This window comes from Oncorhynchus gorbuscha, linkage group LG24 (assembly GCF_021184085.1).
Source record: "Oncorhynchus gorbuscha isolate QuinsamMale2020 ecotype Even-year linkage group LG24, OgorEven_v1.0, whole genome shotgun sequence".
Taxonomy (NCBI): Eukaryota; Metazoa; Chordata; class Actinopteri; order Salmoniformes; family Salmonidae; genus Oncorhynchus; species Oncorhynchus gorbuscha.
Window position 1 is genome coordinate 4,018,573 of NC_060196.1, and position 13,410 is coordinate 4,031,982.

Sequence of the window (13,410 nt, forward strand, 5' to 3'; positions counted from 1 at the left end):
TCTTTTGAATAAATGCAACTGTTCATCAAAAACAGCTGTGCCTATCTATCTGCAAGAATGTTCTGCTATCTAATCACAATGAATCAAACCCTCAAAAATGTTCACAGCTTCGTAAAATAAATATGCTAAATGTACTTCTTTTCTCATTCATGCAATTTGCACATAAAAGATGCAGCACATAACTATCTTTTAACAAGAAACAGGAGTCAGATGAGTGTATAGTCCTCTACAGGCAATCAACTTGGCTAGAGTCTCCACTGCCAAAATAGCAAAAGAGCTAGCCCTCTTTTTTTAAAACTCCACGAAAGAATACATTGTTTTACAGTTACATAATCCATTCCACAGTGCATGAAAATGTTAGATGTGTAAAAGTAGGTCTTGTTATTCACGGACCGCCCCAAACTGTATCCCGCGGCATGATACTGGCGCTCCGCGGAGGGTGCGACGGCCCAGCGACTCCCTGACGCCAGCGCGAGGAGACCAGAGACAGGCAGCTGTAATAGTATGGGAGGGTTGAGAGCGAGCTTGATAGCTGTTTATAAGGTACTGTAAACTTTATTTTTCACCCGTCAAAACATCAACAACCTTGGGGGAATGAGTATGTTCGGTTGACTAGATCTATTGCTTATAAGAAAATAGTATTTGCAACTTTTTAAAAGGGATAGAGACAGTGAAAATGTATTTTGAGGCTTCAAACTTTTCTGTCTATCATATTTGGCAACAGAGATTGATTGGCAATTAACGTTAGTAGAATGTGGGATTAATTTAATATTTGTAACATTGTATTGTCGTGTATTCTACAGTTGGAATACGTACTTGTGAACAATATTAATAGTGTGCACAATGTGTGTATTTCAATGTGTCAGTCTGCTTTGATGGTTAACCTTTGTGATGCATTGTGTTGGTATGATGTTCAATATCAGTCTGTCCATCTGTATTTGTTGTGATTAAATCTAATATGCTACTGATGTAGGCCTCTTGTACTCAGAAATAGTATCAACATCACATTTGTACTTTCCATTGGTAAATGTCATGCAGATTATTTGATTTATGTTCATGCATCATGCATGTAGCAGCAAAACCAAGATGCAAAACCAAGATTTGCGATATTTAATTGGATATTAACAATGATCTTCATCTCAACGTCAGTGTCCATTTGGAGGGAAGCTGTGTCTCATTGCTAAATGACTTGCTTTAAATAATCAACATAGGCTATCTATCTTTTCCATCGTGTGTGTTTGCGCGCGCGTGCACATGCGTGTGTTAGTGTGCGTGCATTGTGTGCATATATGTATGTGTGTGTGTGTGTTCCATGTCTCATGGATGCAGAGCGAGCCTGTGTGACTGTGAGACCCTGAGCAGCAGGGCCAGATCTCCTGACATCATTGATGATGACATATCAGATTACTCAAAGGACTGGAATTTGTCCTTGTCCATGATTTAGTACAATTGTTGAATCCTGCAGCATCCTTGTCAAATTCAGGTTTGTGTTCTATTATAAATGAACAATTTGTTTGTTTTTTGTTATTATTAATATTATTATTAATATTATTATTAAATAATATTAAATGCTGTTTTTCCAAAGCGACTTACAGTTGTTGCATACATTCTACATATGGGTGGTCACACTGTAGATGCTCTACCAACTGAGCTACAGAAGGACCACTAGCTTGTTTATTGTTGTTGTGGGGCACACTGTAGACGTGACGGTTTGGCTTTATTCACACTTTTAAATAGATATAACGATTGTGATGCAATGCCTGTGTTACATAGTTCTAAAGATGTGATATTTCTGGAATGATAACAGATAGCTGTTGGGTTCGCTAAAGACAGGATAGTAGAAGGAGTGAAAGGGACATGTCTACTGTATCTCTAAATCCTAGTGTTGATAGTGATATTGATCATTCATATGCAACATTATCTCAGTGAATGGGGTATTCATCTGTGTAGTTACCACTGTAAAAATGAGTCCAGTCTTAGCTTAGACATTTAACCTGGATCTTATACAGAGGAAATGGCACATTTCTCAGTTCCTCTTCTGTTCATCTATAGGTGGACATCTCCTGTATTCAGTCTGGTACAGCACATGGTGGACTTGGAGAGACATTTCCCCCTTATAGGAATAAACAAGCTAACCACATTCCAGTCTCCAGCCATAACATAATTCTCAGTTCAGACAGAGGCATCCTCAGAATAGCCCTTCTCTATATGTCCGACCCCTCCCAGACTCCTCATGATGTGTTGGCCTGAGGTGTCCTCCCGACCATCCCAACCACCACAAACACAACACTTACCCCAAATGCCTGGGATGGTTGGGATAGCTGATTGAAAGCCCATGTGTTGGTTACAGTGGGTGAGTTATGTTTGTGGCTAACGTGAGGTATGGTGGATGTGTGTGCGTGTGCGTGTGTGATAACTGACCCTAGATTTGTGTAGACCTCCTGGGTCAATGCTGTGTCTAGTCACCAAGGGCAAAACCTCTCCGTCTTCCTGTCTGTCTGTCTGTCTGTCTGTCTGTCTGTCTGTCTGTCTGTCTGTCTGTCTGTCTGTCTGTCTGTCTGTCTGTCTGTCTGTCTGTCTGTCTGTCTGTCTGTCTGTCTGTCTGTCTGTCTGTCTGTCTGTCTGTCTGTCTGTCTGTCTGTCTGTCTGTCTGTCTGTCTGTCTGTCTGTCTGTCTGTCTGTCTGTCTGTCTGTCTGTCTGTCTGTCTGTCTGTCTGTCTGTCTGTCTGTCTGTCTGTCTGTCTGTCTGTCTGTCTGTCTGTCTGTCTGTCTGTCTGTCTGTCTGTCTGTCTGTCTGTCTGTCTGTCTGTCTGTCTGTCTGTCTGTCTGTCTGTCTGTCTGTCTGTCTGTCTGTCTGTCTGTCTGTCTGTCTGTCTGTCTGTCTGTCTGTCTGTCTGGTTATTTCTGTCTACTGTAGAGGCTGGGGAGGTATGGTTGTTTGGGTGTTGTGGTGTTGTGGGTAGGCCTAGTTCGTGAGGGCTTGCTTGTCGAAACACATTCTCTCGGCTGCCTTTTGGAGATCATTCATCGATACTCATTCATTGAATTTTGATATCCAGTTTTGGTACTTGATGATTGTTATCTGTGTATTAATGAACACATAATACATGGAATAGACACACCTCGTCCATGGCGATGGGTCAGGCCACACAGAGTGAGAGGGAGACAGCACAAAGAGGCCATACAGTCACTATTTGTGTTGGGCTGCTGAGCTGACAGTTAGAGGGAACACTCTTGTGTGAAGTGGAAGGTTTACGCCGAGAGGCTAGACAGTGTGTGTATTAACAAGAATTTGCATCCCCCTTCTCTCTCCTCCCTCGTTCCTCTCTCTCTCTCCTCACTCTTTCCCCCTCTCACTTTCCCTCTCTCTCCCTCTTTCCTCCCTTGGCCTCTCTGTTCACTCTTTTTTTCTCTCTCAGACACACTTGCACATGCACGTACACACGAACGTACACAAGAAACGCACGCACGCACACACACCCTCCTCTCCCATCCCTCTCTCCTCTATTCGTTATCTCTCTCCATCTCTTTATCCCTCTCTCCTCTTCTCTTTATCTCTCTGCTTCTCTTTATTCCTCTCTCCATCCACTCCTCCCTTCATAGCCAGCGACTCAATTGAGTGGGGGCTAATGGAGGCCCCGTCCAGGCCCTGCTGATAAATAATGTAACTTCTTTATAATGCCCCGTCTCTGGGGAGAGAGCAGAGAGCATCATTACTGGCTCCTCATCCTACAGCCCCGGCCCCTAAATTGATTAACAGCACTGACTGAAGCAGCTAGCGCAAAATGATCAATGGGGTTGGTAGGGATTGGTGGCTAGCACCTAGCGCAGGCTTGGAATGGCACAGGTCAGGCTAACAGGCCTTGTCAATGACATGTGATCATGGGCTAACCTATTAGATCCCTCTGACTCCCAATAATTCTGCCTCGCTATGCTAACTACTCACCAATGGGTTAGCGTTAGCGCCACTTAGCGCACTAACCCAATACAGGCTGGATGAATGGCAGGCAAGGAAGATAGATAGATAGCTCTGCCTGGGCACTTTTATGGAGCTCTTGTGTAAACGGCGGCTGGTGTTTCAGCTTAAATGGGCAGAGGGTGGATAAGAGTGGGACCTGTCCGCTACAGATATTTGTGTGATGCTTAATTGGACCCTACTTGTGTAAGGGAGAGGCGTAACTCTGCATCCCAAATGGCATCCTATTCTCTATATATTACACAACCTATAGGGCCCATAGCAGTATGTGCACTGTGTAGGGAATAGGGTGCCTTTTGGGACACACCTTAAGTATGTGTTGGGTAAGAGAGGTTAGAGAAGGGGGCGGCTGGACTGGAAGATGTTTGGGAGGTTAATGTGATTTAGGAAAGAAAGAAAAGTGTAGGTCAGGCTTACCTTTTAGGAGGGGGATCGGATATCAGATTATCACAGCTCTACGGGGTCGCCTGTAGTAACCAACGACCAGTGATCAAATAATGATTTGTAGTAACCATTTATCAGATAGTGTGTGATCTAGCTTGGTAGTTATTGTGTCTGAGGACTAACAAGGTGATACTGAAACCTTACCAATCACATTACCTTTGGTTCCTCATTTACATTTTTACCACTCCTGTTCTAAGAACATTCTGTATAAAGCTAATGTAAGTTTATCAGAGTAGCCCAAACCCTCCCCCATTCTATACAGACCAGAGTAGGACACAACAACACCAGCCCCATTCTATACAGTCCAGAGTAGGGCACAACAACACCGGCCCCATTCTATACAGTCCAGAGTAGGGCACAACAACACCAGCCCCATTCTATACAGTCTAGAGTAGGACACAACAACACCGGCCCCATTCTATACAGTCCAGGGTAGGGCACAACAACACCGGCCCCCATTCTATTTTGACTGGTCCACAGACAACCCCATATGGGCATTGTCTGTTTCAAGCGTGAATACAATCCCATTTTTCCTTTTTCATACAGTAATTGTCACATTCTGACCTTAGTTCTTTTGTTATGTCTTTGTTTTAGTATGGTCAGGGTGTGAGTTGGGTGGGTTGTCTGTTAGTTTTTCTATGATTTGCTATTTCTGTGTTTGGCCTGGTATGGTTCTCAATCAGAGGCAGCGTTTATCGTTGTCACTGATTGAGAACCATATTTAGGGAGCCTGTTTTCTATTGTGTTTCGTGGGTGATTATTTTCTGTCTTTGTGTATGTCACCAGACAAGACTGTTTTGTTTCGAATCATTCTTGTTATTTTTGTTTTAGTGTTCTGAGTTGAATAAATATCGTCATGAACACGTACCACGCTGCGCTTTGGTCCGATCCTTCCTACTCCTCGTCAGAAGAAGAGGACGAGCATGACAGAATCGCCCAGCACCAAATGACCAAGCAGCGTTGTAATGGGCAGCAACAGCAGCGATCTCAGGACTCCTGAACATGGGAGGAGATCCTGGACGGCAAAGGACCCTTGGCACAGGCTGGGTAATATCGCTGCCCCAAGGCAGAGCTGGAGGCAGCAAAAGCTGAGAGGCGGCGGTATGAGGAGGCAGCACGGCAGCGCGGCTGGAAGCCCGAGAGGCGGCCCCAAAAATGTATTGGTGGGGGGCACACGGGGAGTGTGGCGAAGTCAGGTAGGAGACCTGTGCCAACTCTTCGTGCTTACCGTGGAGAGAGAGGGACCGGGCAGGCACCGTGTTATGCTGTGAGGCGCACGGTGTCCCCGGTGTGGTACATTTTATTTATTTTTTTATTTTATTTTACCTTTATTTAACCAGGCAAGTCAGTTAAGAACATATTCTTATTTTCAATGACAGCGCCTCGTATCGGCCGGACTAGGTTGGGCATCGAGCCAGGTGCCATGAAGCCGGCTCAGTGCATCTGGTCTCCAGTGCATCTCCTCGGGCCGGGATACATGGCACCAGCCCTACGCATGGTGTCCCCGGTTCGCCACTACAGCCCCGTGTGGGCTATTCCACCTCGCCGCACTGGCCTGGCTACGGGGAGCATTCAGCCAGGTAGGGTTGGGCAGACTCGATGCTCGAGACCTCCAGTGTGCTTTCACGGTCCGGTCTTTCCGGTGCCACCTCCACGCACCAGCCCTCCGGTGGCAGACCCTTGCACTAGGCTGTCTCTCCGTCTCCTCCCTACAAGCCTCCCCGTCTGTCCGGAGCTGCCGGAGTCGCCCCGTCTGTCCGGAGCTGCCGGAGTCGCCCCGTCTGTCCGGAGCTGCCGGAGTCGCCCCGTCTGTCCGGAGCTGCCGGAGTCGCCCCGGAGCTGCCGGAGTCGCCCGTGTCCGGAGCTGCCGGAGTCGCCCGTCTGTCCGGAGCTGCCGGAGTCGCCCGTCTGTCCGGAGCTGCCGGAGTCGCCCCGTCTGTCCGGAGCTGCCGGAGTCGCCCCGTGTGTCCGGAGCTGCCGGAGCTGCCGGAGTCGCCCCGTCTGTCCGGAGCTGCGGAGTCCCCGTCTGTCCGGAGCTGCCGGAGTCGCCCCGTCTGTCCGGAGCTCGCCCCGGCTGCCGCCCCGTGTCCGGAGCTCCGGAGCTGCCGGAGCCGCCCCGTCTGTCCGGAGCTGCCGGAGCTGCCGCCCCGTCTGTCCGGAGCTGCCGGAGCCGCCCCGTCTGTCCGGAGCCGCCCCGTCTGTCCGGAGCCGCCCCGTCAGCCTGGAGCTGCCAGAATCGCCCGTCACTCCGGCGCTGCCGGAGTCTTCCACCTGTCCGGTGCTGCCGAAATCTCCTGTCCTTTCGGGACCCATTGCGAGGGTCCCCAGTCCGAGGTCGGCGGCGAGGGTCGCCGCTCGAAAGAGGCCACGGAGGCAGTTGAGGAGGCGGACAAAGACTACGCCAGAGCTGCCACCGCGGACAGACACCCACCCAGACCCTCCCCTATAGGTTCCGATTTTGCGGCCGGAGTCCGCACCTTTGGGGGGGGTAATGTCACGTTCTGACCTTAGTTCTTTTGTTATGTCTTTGTTTTAGTATGGTCAGGGCGTGAGTTGGGTGGGTTGTCTATGTTAGTTTTTCTATGATTTGCTATTTCTGTGTTTGGCCTGGTATGGTTCTCAATCAGAGGCAGCTGTCAATCGTTGTCCCTGATTGAGAACCATATTTAGGGAGCCTGTTTTCTATTGTGTTTCGTGGGTGATTATTTTTGGGCTTTGTGTATGTCACCAGACAGGACTGTTTTGTTTCGAATCATTCTCGTTGTTATTTTTGTTTTAGTGTTCTGAGTTGAATAAATATCGTCATGAACACGTACAACGCTACGCTTTGGTCCGATCCTTGCTAGTCCTCGTCAGAAGAAGAGGACGAGCGTGACAGTAATGCTGATCAAACTCTGATCATATATTGGTCATACATTATAGATCCTCATCAGGTTGGAGATTAGTAGATTCTAATGATGGCAATTAACAGAAGAAACGTCCTGTTTTTTTTGGACTGAAATAGCTAAATAAAACGTACCGTTTTTAACTGTGAGCGAAAGTCACACCTATTCCCTTCAGATCCTCATGTTTGGAAATACCCAAGTAAGGTCTGGACTGGAGAAATCCAGAAGATCTAATCCAAGTGTATGATATTGTTGACAGTAGGTGATTGTGTAGAGAGCCCTGTCTGTCCAGATGTTCCTGTTACAGTCTATCACTCTCTACTTTCCTGGAATCCTCCATCTGAATTGGATTACGAGTTGTTTTTTGCAGCTGGTCTGGAGCGTGTGGTGAGATGGGCTGTCGACTGACTGACTGACTGACTGACTGTCTGAGTGAGTGACTAACTGACTGTCTGACTATCTGCCTGACTTACTGACTGACTGTCTGACTGAGTGACTGTCTGACTGTCTGACTGAGTGACTGTCTGACTATCTGACCCACTTACTGACTGAATGTCTGAGTGACTGACTGTCTGAGTGAGTGAGTGACTTACTGACTATCTCACCGACTTATTGACTGACTTTCTGACTGATGACTTTCTGACTATCTGACTGTCTGACTATCTGACTATCTGACTGTCTGACTATCTGACCGACTATCTGACTGACTGACTGACTGACTCTCTGTCTGACCGACTGACTGTCTGACTATCTGACCGACTGTCTGACTATCTGGCCAACTGTTTGACTGACTGTCTGTCTGACTGTCTGACTGTCTGACTGCCCATCAAAGCAGGGTTGTGTTTGAGATTGACAGACAAGAGCTGTCGTTGGTATTGAGTTGTGTGTCATTGCTTTTTAATTTGATCTCCTTTTCCGTTCATGGAAAGGGAATCTCATCCCAGAATGTCGGGAAAACCTGTTAGAGAGAGAATGGTTTATTTCAAATTCAATAATTTACCATTTACAAAGTCATAAATACACAATAAAATCTACAACTTAAAAATACATATTTTCTGGTACTGTAACGTACAGTACCAGTCAAAAGTTTGGACACCTACTCATTCAAGGGTTTTTCTTTATTTACTATTTTCTACATTGTAGAACAAGTGTGAAGACATCAACACTATGAAATAACACATATGGAATCATGTAGTAACCAAAAAAGTGTTAAACAAAACAGATTATTCAAAATAGCCACACTTGGCCTTGATGACAGCTGTGCACACTCTTGGCATTCTCTCAACCAGCTTCATGAGGTAGTCATTTGGAATGCATTTCAATTAACAGGTGTGTTGTGACAAAGTAGGGGTGGTATACACAAGATAGCCCTATTTGGTAAAATACGAAGTCCATATAATGGCAAGAACAGCTCAAATAAGCAAAGAGAAACGACAGTCAGTCATTACTTTAAGACATGAAGGTCAGTCAATCTGGAACATTTCTAGAAAGTTTGACATTTTCTTCAAGTGCAATCGCAAAAAACATCAAGCGCTGTGATGAAACGGGCTTTCTTGAGGGACCACCACAGGAAAGGAAGACCCTAGAGTTACCGCTGCTGCAGAGGATAAGTTCAGAGAGAAGAGACCTGCTTGGGCCAAGAAACACGAGCAATGGACATTAGACAGGTAGAAATCTGTCCTTTAGATGTGTTGGAGAGTGAAGGAAAAGTAGCCAACAAGTGCTAAGCATATGTGGGAACTCCTTCAAAATGTTGGGAAAGCATTCCAGGCGAAGCTGGTTGAGAGAATGCCAAGAGTGTGCAAAGCTGTCATCAAGGCAAAGCGTGGCTACTTTGAAGAATCTAAAATATAACACTTTTTTGGTTACTACATGATTCTATGTGTTATTTCATAGTTTTGATGTCATCACTGTTATTCTACAATGTAGAAAATAAAAACCCTTGAATGAGTAGGTGTGTCCAAACTTTTGACTGGTACTGTATATGTATACTGCATTTACATTTACATTTAAGTCATTTAGCAGACGCTCTTATCCAGAGCGACTTACAAATTGGTGCATTCACCTTATGACATCCAGTGGGACAGTCACTTAACAATAGTGCATCTAAAACTTAGGGGGGGTGGGGTGGCACCTTAATTGAGGACAACGGGCTCGTGGTAATGGAGTGAGTGGAATTTGTGGAATGGTACTATGTGTTTGATTCCATTCCACCTGTGCCGATCCAGCTATTATTATGAGCTGTCCTCCACTCAGCAGTCTCCACCGGTATACAGAATACATGTAAAGATCACATAACAACACTGAGACAACGTTTTTACCATCCCTTTCCAATCATAACCCTTCCCATCCCCCTGTCCACCCATGGAGAGGTCGAGAGAGAGAGAGACATCTGTCCTCTCTTCTTCAGTCCTCTGAATGTTCTCCCTCTCCACCTGTGGAGAGACCTGCAGGCCTAAACTGGAAGTGACGTTGCTGCTATGCAGGTGGTGGTGATGACAGAGAGAAAGACCATAAATATTACTAGAAAATATTCCTATTCATGAAAATCACAAGTGAAATATACTGAGACACAGCTTATCCTTTTGTTAATCATCCTGTCATCTCAGATTTTCAAAATATGCTTTACAGCCAAAGCTAGACAAGCATTTGTGTAAGTTTATCGATAGCCTAGCATAGCATTTTGTCCAGCTAGCAGCAGGTAACTTGGTCACGGAAATCAGAAAAGCAATCAAATTAAAACGTTTACCTTTGATGAGCTTCGGCTGTTTTCACTCATGAGACTCCCAGTTAGATAGCCAATGTTCATTTTTTCCAAAAATAAAATTTTTTGTAGGCGAAATAGTTTAGTTTGTTCTTCACATTTGGCTGAGAAATCGACCTGAAATTACGGTCACGAAAACGCCGAAAAAATATTCAAAATTAGCTCCATAATATCGACAGAAACATGGCAAATGTTGTTTATAATCAATCTTCAATGTGTTTTTCAAATATCTATTCGATAATATATCCACCGGGACAATTGGTTTTTCAGTAGGACCGATTGGAAAAATGGCTACCTCTGTATTTTACGTGAGAGTCACTCTGAGAGCCATCAGGTGACCACTTACACAATATAGCCGCTTATGGGTATTCTTCAACATAAATGCGTAAAACTACGCCACAATGCTGTAGACACCTTGAGGAATACGTAGAAAAAGTAATCTGGTTGATAGCCCATTCACTGCTCAATAGGGACGCATTGGAACGCAGAGCTTTCAAAACACGAGGCACTTCCGGATTGGATTTTTCTCAGGCTTTCGCCTGCAATATCAGTTATGTTATACTCAGACAATATTTGTACAGTTTTGGAAACTTTTAGAGTTTTCTATCCTAAGCTGTCAATTATATGCATATTCTAGCATCTTGTCCTAAGAAAAAATATCCCGTTTTACTTTGGGTACGTTATTTTTCCAAAAATGAAAATACTGCCCCCTAGTCACAACAGGTTTTAACAAACTATAGTTTTGGCAAGTCGGTTAGGACATCTATTTTGTGCATGACACAAGTCATTTTTCCAACAATTGTTTACAGACAGATTATTTCACTTATAATTCACTGTATCACATTTCCAGTGGGTCAGAAGTTTACACACACTAAGTTGACTGTGCCTTTAAACAGCTTGGAAAATTACAGAAAATTATGTCATGGTTTAAGAAGCTTCTGATAGGCTAATTGACATAATTTGAGTCAATTGGAAGTGTGCCTGTGGATGTATTTCAAGGCCCAAACTTCAAACTCAGTGCCTCTTTGCTTGACCTCATGGGAAAATGAAAAGAAATCCAAGACCTCAGAAAATAAATTGTAGACCTCCACAAGTCTGGTTCATTCATGAATTTCAAGGCCTACATTCAAACTCAGTGCCTCTTTGCTTGACATCATGGGAAAATCCAAATAAATCAGCTAAGACCTCAGAAAAAATGTAGACCTCGCTCACAAGTCTGGTTCATACTTGGGAGCAATTTCCAAATGTCTGATGAAGGTACCATGTTCATCTGTACAAACAATAGCACACAAGTTTAAACACCATGGGACCACGCAGCTGTCATACCGCTCAGGAAGGAGACGCGTTCTGTCTCCTAGAGATGAACCTACTTTGGTGCGAAAAGTGCAAATCAATCCCAGAACAACAGCAAAGGACCTTGTGAAGATGCTGGAGGAAACAGGTACAAAAGTATCTATATCCACAGTAAAACAAGTCCTATATCGACATAACCTAAATGGCTGCTCAGCAAGGAAGAAGCCACTACTCCAAAACCGCCATTAAAAATCCAGACTACGGTTTGCAACAGCACATGGGGAGAAAGATTGTACTTTTTGGAGAAATGTTCTCTGGTCTGATGAAACAAAAATATAACTGTTTTGCCATAATGACCATAGTTATGTTTGGAGGAAAAACAGGGAGGCTTGCAAGCCGAAGAACACCATCCCAACCGTGACGCACGGGGGTGGCAGCATCATGTTGTGGGGGTGCTTTGCTGCAGGTCGGACTGGTGCACTTCACAAAATAGATGGCATCATGAGGGATGAAAATTATGTGGATATATTGAAGCAACATCTCAAGACATCAATCAGGAAGTTAAAGCTTGGTCGCAAATGGGTCTTCCAAATGGACAATGACCCTAAAGCATATTTCCAAAGTTGTGACAAAATGGCTTAAGGACAACAAAGTCAAGGTATTGGAGTGGCCATCACAAAGCGCTGGCCTCAATCCTATAGAAAATTTGTGGGCAGAACTGAAAAAGCGTGTGTGAGCAAGGAGGCCTACAAACAGCTCTGTCAGGAGGAATGGGCCAAAATTCACCCAACTTACTTATTGTGGGAAGCTTGTGGAAGGCTACCTGAAACATTTGACCTAAGTTGAACAATTTAAAGACAATGCTACCAAATACTAATTGAGTGTATGTAAACATCTGACCCACTAGGAATGTTATGAAAAAAATAAAAGCTGAAATAAATCATTCTCTCTTATTATTCTAACATGTCACATTCTTAAAATAAATTGGTGATCCTAACTGACCTAAGACAGGGAATTTTTTACTCTGATTAAATGTCAGGAATTGTGAAAATCTGAGTTTAAATGTGTTTGGCTAAGGTGGATGTAAACTTCCTACTTCAACTGTACTTCCTCCCATATGGCTGAAACACAATGCTGCTCCAATGTGGTGTCATGGGAGTGGGCCTGGCCCTGGTCAGCAGCAGGCCAGACAGAGGATATCTGCCCTCAAGCCCAGGTTTACCTTGATGTAGCTTATCTCTCTCTTTCTCCATCTCTCACACACACACACACACACACACACACACACACACACACACACACACACACACACACACACACACACACACACACACACACACACACACACACACACACACACACACACACACACACACACACACACACACACACACACACACACATGCAATAAAACACATACCCTCGCATACATACCTCTCCCTTCCCCTTACACCGCTTTTTAAATTAGTAAATGTGTTTGCGCGGCTAGGCTAAATATAGGAGGAGCTTTCAGCTTCCCTGTCAGCGTGGTTAGCAATAGCAGGCCCCCAATGGCACCCCGCCACACACACACACACACACACACACACACACACACACACACACACACACACACACACACACACACACACACACACACACACACACACACACACACACCCCAGCTGTTATAAACAGCACCTGTTCTCAAAGAACCATCACTGCCTGTTAGTCTGTAGTAGTAGTACTAGCAGTAGTACTACTAGTAGTAGCAGTAATAATAGTAGTAGTAGTAGCATCAGTAGTAATGGTGGTAGTAGTAGTAGTAGTAGAAGTAGTGGCAGTAGTAATAGTAGCAGTAGTAGTAATAGTAGTGGTAGTAGTAGTAGTAGTGGTAATAGTAGCAGCAGTAGTAATCCCTCTTTCTATCCCTCTTCCCCCCTGTAGCACACCTGTTCCCGATCCTTTCCCCTGATTAGGAGTCCCCACTTCCTTTGTGTTCCGTTCCTGTCCTGTCGCAGCAGTAGTAGTAGTAGTAGTAGTAGTATTAGTAGGAATAGAAATAGTAG

At 44.9% G+C, this 13,410-nt stretch overlaps 1 protein-coding gene across 2 annotated transcripts in view; it reads left to right on the plus strand.

The window, feature by feature from the left end:
* The first annotated feature begins 416 nt into the window (after positions 1–416).
* The window catches only part of LOC124012883 (mothers against decapentaplegic homolog 1-like), a 31,278-nt gene continuing 18,284 nt past the window's right edge, over positions 417–13,410 (plus strand). For both annotated transcript variants that reach the window (XM_046326902.1, XM_046326903.1), the window contains exon 1: positions 417–543. The gene's annotated coding sequence lies outside the window, so the exon portion shown is untranslated. The remainder of the gene's footprint in view (positions 544–13,410) is intronic.